The 7,437-nt window shown below is 44.1% G+C and overlaps 1 non-coding gene across 1 annotated transcript; it reads right to left on the bottom strand.

The window, feature by feature from the left end:
- Positions 1-5,027: 5,027 nt before the first annotated feature.
- On the bottom strand, positions 5,028-5,099 carry TRNAC-GCA (transfer RNA cysteine (anticodon GCA)). Its single transcript has one exon. It is a non-coding gene; the product is annotated as a tRNA-Cys (tRNA).
- Positions 5,100-7,437: the final 2,338 nt, after the last annotated feature.

Raw genomic sequence — 7,437 nt, 5'->3', positions numbered from 1 at the left:
TTTCAACTAGAGCGGTCCCCCAGTCACCCCCAGAACCATTCTTGGACTCCCATCAAAGCCAATTCTAGCTGCTATGTACACTTCATTACTGAAAAAGGAAACCACAATATAGATTTTCGGCCAGCCATTAATAACATTATTGGAAGATATTTAATTTTAAAATAATAATTTTTGTAACTTTATAATTTTTTTAAAAATTGCTTTTTAAGATCATTTTTATTTTTCTTTTCTTTTTTTCATGGCCCCCCTTGCAGGGTCTGAAGTTGGTTCTCAGCTGGAGCCTCTACCATAGAGCCTTCCTCTTTGGTGGCTTGTTCTGACTGAGCTGAGTTGCTTCCCTTTATATTGGCCCAGCACTTTGAGCGTGTGCAGTACAAGGGGCAATGTGTGTGTGTGGGAGGGGGGTGCACAGGGAGTCACATGCACCTCTAGCACTGCCCCTCCTCCCAAGAATTCACTGTCTGTACTGCACTGCTTCTGGTGACTGCAGTGGTGGTTCCACCGCTCACCCCAGAGTGGGCTCTAGAGCAGCACAAGCTTCCTAGCTTGCACTAGTCATGGGTCATGCCATTCCAGAGGATGGGGGGGATTGCCCCCAAAGTCATTGGAACTGGCAGGTGGGGGTGGAGTCGGGGAAAAGGCAGTGCAAGGGTGGGGTATAGATTGAACAGGGGCAGGGGCATGTGGCTGGTCCTCGAGAACCTCCATCCCCAATCACCACTGCCCAGTACAGCCATGGGGGTGGGACATTCTCAGCTCACAATGTGGTGTTAACCCCTCCTGGCCTAGTAGGGGCCTAGTACCCCACCCTTGCACTGCCTTTTCCCCAACTCCACCCCCACCTGCCAGTTCCAATCCCCATCACAGGCCAGGAAGGGTTGCCACCCCATCACAGTAATTATATACTCTTTAGGGCAGAGACTGAGATTTGTATGGTGCGTATTGCAGTGGTGACACAGACAGTGGTAGGTTCCCTAACACACTTTTCCCTCAGGGCAGGGCAAATTAATGCCAAACACTGAAACTTTCAAAATCAAAAACATTTTTTTTCCCAGATCAGGACAGGTTGCAGGAACCTAAATCCCTTTTCCTTTGCAGCTATCTCTCTCTGTTCCTGGAAAGGGGACCCGTCCCTTCCTTTAAACCCTCCTGAATCTTATGACCAGCCAGCAGCCTCTATCCTTCTCCTGGTTGTTTCACCCTGTCACAGATTCTTTTCTGATTAGGGCCTCTGGGAATTACTGTGATATACTCCAGTACTTCTATAGGGGACTAATACTGATGGTGTCATAAGACACATATGGCATTCTGGGAGACCCTATGGGGAGGAGAAAAATGGAGGCAAGCTGTACACCTATTCAAGAGAAACTTCTGCAAGGAGTGAGTTACCACATTGTTTGCTTCAGGGTTTGTATTGTAAAAGTTTGCAATGGACATGAATAACCAACACATGCCTGTGCCAGGTTTACTTTTTTATTTATTGTGTTTTTAATGGAAAGATACTCACACTAAGATGATATGTAATCCACACAGGTTTAAATAATCATCATTACAAAATAATGCCTACAACATTTACGAAAGGCAATATTTCTCTTTCCTTGTTAACTCCCTCAGACTGTTTTATTAATGATTGGAATTGGAATTCTACATAATTTGGCTAAGAATGTTCTTGAAACAGTGCAGCAAGTTGATTTTAAAACAGCTTTGGCATCCAGATTCTATTTTTGCCCAGGGCTGGGAGCATATTGTACTTAATACACTGAAATGTGAAGTAGCAACAATTAGTTGCACAGTGGAGTTTTATTTTGTTCCTAAGACAACATAAAAGTTAATATAGTCAGTATAACAAGTATGAGGAATTCCCTAAATATAACACAAGGAACAGAGGCATTTAAAAGTTGTTGGATAATTTAGAGAATTGCTGCTATACACTGCCAACTTTAGGCGCTCCTCTTTCACTAAAGTTTAATGACTTGAAAATAAAGTACAGGGAGTTGAGCCATCTCTGTATCTTTACACTGAAAAGTCAAACACAAAGAAATGAATGAGTAACCTATGTTTTGCCACCTCTGGGCCTTTAACCAGGGTTCAGCCTGATGATGCTGTTTCACCATTGATACCTTTTCCAGTCAGTAGCTCCAATCTGAGGCTAGATCTACACTATGAGATGAAGTTGAATTTAGGGCAGTTAGCTTGATATTAAAATGTCTCTGTCTTCATTGTAAATGCCATTGTTTTGAATTAGGGAGCATTAATAGCAATATCATAATATCATTGGTACCAGTAGCATCAAGTTAGAATTTAAAATTTCAAATAAAGGCCAGTGTGGAAATGACATATCTCAGAATTGAATTTGTTAGCCTCCAGGACTGTCCTGTATGGATCCCCGAAGCTCTGTGGTTACTTGCCAGGAATAGCCACTGCTCTCCAGAGCTGTGTCTACACGTGCACGCTACTTCGAAGTAGCGGCACTAACTTCGAAATAGCGCCCGTCACGGCTACACGCATCGGGCGCTATTTCGAAGTTAACTTCGACGTTAGACAGCGAGACGTCGAAGTCGCTAACCTCATGAGGGGATCAGAATAGCGCCCTACTTCGACGTTCAATGTCGAAGTAGGGACCGTGTAGACGATCCGCGTCCCGCAACGTCGAAATTGTGGGGTCCTCCATGGCAGCCATCAGCTGGGGGGTTGAGAGACGCTGTCTCTCCAGCCCCTGCAGGGCTCTATGGTCACCGTGGGCAGCAGCCCTTAGCCCAGGGCTTCTGGCTGCTGCTGCTGCAGCGGGGGATTCATGCTGCATGCACAGGGTCTGCAACTCGTTGTCGGCTCTGTGTATCTTGTGCTGTTTAGTGCAAGTGTGTCTGGGAGGGGCCCTTTAAGGGAGCGGCTTGCTGTTGAGTCCACCCTGTGACCCTGTCTGCAGCTGTGCCTGGCACCCTTATTTCGATGTGTGCTACTGTGGCGTGTAGACGTTCCCTCGCAGCGCCTATTTCGATGTGGTGCTGCCCAACGTCAACGCTGAACGTCGACGTTGCCAGCCCTGGAGGACGTGTAGACATTATTCATCGAAATAGCCTATTTTGATGTAGCCACATCGAAATAGGCTACTTCGATGTAGGCTTCACGTGTAGACGTAGCCCAGGTGCACAGGAAGAAGGTCACAGGAAGCCCACAAATTTGAATTTGAATTTGAATTCATCAGCACCCAGTCCTTGAAATATAAAGGGCACACTGCATCGGTGGCAATCGCATTGGTAGACATCTCCTTCAATCATGAGCACTCAGGATAGCGATTTGCCTAGTAGTTCTCAGGCTCACAAGAGAGCTCTCGTGTGGATCCATCAGGAGATTCTGGATCATCTTGCATTTTGGGGAGATTAATCAGTGGTGATCAGACTTTGGGTGTCCAAGAGAAAGGTGAACATATATGATAAGATCTCGCAGTTAATGACCTCCAGAGGTTACTCCTGGGACTCTGTGAAATGCCGGGTGAAGGTGAAACAATTCCAACAGGCCTATCACAGAGTCCAGGAAGCCAGTTGGTGTTCCAGGTCATCTCCACAGACCTGCTTCTATTATGAACAGCTGCGCATGCTTCTTGCAGGGGACCAGTCTTCACTATAACAGTTGTGGAGGTCCTCAACTTCACTTTTAAATGGCCAAAGGTGAATGGCCAAATTCAACCCTCATTCTGCACTTGCTGAGTCTTTGATTGAAGTTTTCCTTTCTGGGCTCCAGGGCTCCTGTGTAGGGTTTCATAAGGCAAGGGAGAAGAGAGTAAGCAGGGTCACCCAATAGTACAATAGGCATCTCCACAACACCAATCTTGATTTTCTGCTCTGGGAAAAAAGTCACATCCATGAGCTTTTTGTACAGCATAGAATTTCTGAAGATGCACGTGTCATGAACCTCCCAGACAATCCCATGTTGCTGTTGGTGAAATGACCTTTGTGATCTACCAATGCCTGCAATACCATGGAGAAGTACCCCTTTCAGTTTATATGCTCAGAAGCCAGGTGGGCTGGGGCCAGGATGGGGTTGTGCATGCCATCTATTGCCCCACCACAGTTAGGAAAACCCTGGCCAGCAAAGCCATCCACTATGGCCTGTACATCTCCCAGGGTCACGGTCTTTCTGAAGAGAAGCTGGCAGATTGCATTGGCTACCTGCATCACCACGGACCCCACTGTAGATCTGCCCACCTTCCATTGATTTGCCACTGTCCAGTAACTGGCAGGCATTGCAAGCTTCCACAGTGTGATTTGCCACTCACTTCTGAATTGTTAAAGCTGGCCTCATTCTTGTGTTGCTGTACTTTGGGGTGGGGGCCAGCACATCACAAAGTTCCATAAAAGTGGACTTGCGCATGCAAAAGTTCTGCGGCCACTGCTGCTCATCCCAGGGCTCTGAAAGGATGTGGTCCCACCCGTGTGTACAGGTCTCATGAGTCCAAAACTGCCATTCCACTGTCAGCAATGCAGTTGGCAGCTGGCAGTTGTGAGTTCTTGGTCTGCGGTACAGTGATTTCCTCTTCAAACCTTTTATCATCGTCATAGTCAACCATCATCTCACTTTGTAACTGACACAAAAATTACATGACAGTCTGTAAAGTTGCCATAACAGTGGTTGCAATGACTGAAAGCATTTGAGGGTCCATGTTTGTGCTAGCACTGTCTCTGATTCATTTTCAAAAGGCTGCTGAGTGCTCTGAATTCTGGGACAGTATTTTTACATTCTGGAATAGTGACACTGTGGCAGACCAGAAGTGGCTGCCAGTAAAGATCTAATAGAGGCCAAATGTTTTGAGTAGATACACATCTCCTAGAGCTGGAAGGGACCTTGGGAGGACATCTAGTCCAGTCCTCTGCCCTCTTGGGAGGGCTGAGCATCATCCCTGACATCTATTTGCCCCAATCCCTAAATGGTCTCCTCAAGAATTGAGCTTACAACCCTGGGTTTAGTAGGCTAATACACAAGCCACTGAGCTATCCATCCACCTGGAAGGTGACACAAGAGCTTTTCAAAGGGGGCACTTGGATTTGACCCAAGGACCACTTGATCTGCAGTCAAACACTCTACCACTCAGCTACACCCCCACTCAAAGCCTCTTTGTCCCTGATCCCTGCATGCCCCCCTCAAGGATTGGCCTCACAACCCAAGGTCTAGTAGGCCAACACTCAAACCACTGTACTACCCCTCACCCCAGAATGTCATCTAGTCTGGTCCCCTGCCCTCTTGGCAGGACCAAGCACCATCCCTGACATCTATTTGCCCCAATCGCTAAATGGCCTCCACAAGTATTATGCTCACAACCCTGGGTTTAGCAGGCCAATACTCAAAGCACTGAGCTATCCCTCCCACACAAGGGGAGGCCCTTGTTCTTGGGAAGCTCCAGGGCAACAGAAGGGCCTGTCTGAGTCTCTGAGGCACACAAGGAGCCGCCTGGAAGCGCAGGACCCCTAATGGGACAGTTGCGGGTCTGTCACAGACATCAAACACCCCAAAACACCCACCAGCAACTGGGGCTAAGGCACTGTGGAATAGGTACCCACAATGCATTGCTCATGCAGTCAAACTTGGATAAGACAATGGGAACACAGAAATTCAACATGAAGAAATGACGGGTTGAATTTCCAGAAGGTTTGTGGACACAAATTCAAATTAATAATATTGAGGTTAAGAAATCAAATTTATTAAAAGTCCAATTCATGTTGCAGTGTAGATGAAGACTCAGTGTAGAAACTCATGTTGATGAAAGAGTCTCTAAGCTTTCTCCATCGTGTTGTTTGGTATGTCTGTGAGTAAGCAAGCTTTTTATTTCTCATATAAAGCTATTCTATTCATATGTAAGGCAATACAGACATGTGAACTATACACTTATAATCCATGTAATGTAGATTTTTAAAATTTTAAAACTGTTTGACATGTACTGATATGTGCAATTAAAATTAAATGCTTACTTGAGCTAATTTAAGACATAAAATTATTTCTGGAGACAATACATGATCAAAGAAAAACATCTGTGATATTCCCATCTGCAGCCTATTCTGCCTCACCCCTTGTCTTGATCCCCTTTTACCTCTTGTCTCTATCTAAATATGCTTCCTGCCCATACCGTATTTTTCTCACACAGTATATTTTGTTTTGAAATTTTTGGATAAAGCACAAAGAGAAACAAATCATTAGATTAAGAATATGCCTGGAGGATCTGCAGTTTTCATTTTTGTTCTTATTGTTCTTTAACAGTAGTCTTAAGATCCTGATATTTATCATTTGAAATTTCTTGGTCAAAGTTGAATGAACAGGCACTGAAGTCACATAGGTGAAAACCTGCAGAACTGTCTGCTAAAATGCAAGGATTTTTTTTAAAAAAATGCTTTGATCTTAGGGATTTGTGCTATCGTTTAAAGTTACTGGATAACCAAAACAAATGTACATTGAACCTTTTGAATTTCTAGAGTGCTAAGGAACGTGTTCAAGGCTTCTTCACATTGCCTGCCTTCAAAAAAGTATGCAAACTGAAGTTACAGAAGCAGTTTTGCATCTGAATTATTAACAGACAAGAAGAGTCTGTACTATCCCTAAACATTATAGAAGCACAAATAGTCCTATTGGGGAGGGTATATCACAGACTAGAAGAGTGTATTGTCATGCTAAATTCAACAATGACAGCATAACCATGTTTCTGAGGAGGAAAAGGAGAATGATGAAGTTCCAGGGTTGACAACGTAAGAATGGAGGGGTGCTTTTGTCACATACCACATTCTGTTGCATGTTCTTTTGAAGTGTTTCTTATTGTAGGACTGGAGAGGGCAGGGGAAAGATGTGATCACTTTTCAAGATTTTATGTTCTTTTTAAGAGAAAAGGCTTTAAGGGAAGCTATGCACTACCAAAGAGATCCTAGGAAACACCCAGGCATTAAATGTCCAATCAAATATGCTCATTTTCAAGCAAAAGCCATGCATAAAGTTTTCTGGAGAATGCTCTAAAATTAGTGGTCATTGGCACAAATAATTTGCCTTTCTGCTTTGGATTTAAAAAAAATTTCTTAGCAGGGACTGTTCAATAACTCTAATTTGGCCATTAAATTTTTGCCACTTTTGCCCTTTTTTAATGATTGTGACAAAATGCCATCTGCAATCAGCAAGACTCAATTGTTGTGGGAATAATCTGAATAAATAATCAAATCTCTGGCTCATCCATCACCTTGACTGATTTCTCTATTCCCTGTTCACCTCTTCATGACATTTGGCAGGTCACTTGATATAAAATATGCAAGCAGCAATCTGAAATAGCCCAAATCTGCTGAAATAAGCAGTCTGAACCTGTCTTCTTAAAGCAGCTATGAATCTTTTGGATGGTGAGCAGAAATATTTGTTGTTTTAGGCTTGACTCTTGCTCTATTTTTTCCAGGTCTGCATATCATTCAATAG

This window comes from Carettochelys insculpta, chromosome 1 (assembly GCF_033958435.1).
Source record: "Carettochelys insculpta isolate YL-2023 chromosome 1, ASM3395843v1, whole genome shotgun sequence".
Taxonomy (NCBI): Eukaryota; Metazoa; Chordata; order Testudines; family Carettochelyidae; genus Carettochelys; species Carettochelys insculpta.
The sequence above is the reverse complement of the archived record's forward strand: the minus strand, read 5'-3'. Positions and strand labels throughout refer to the sequence as shown.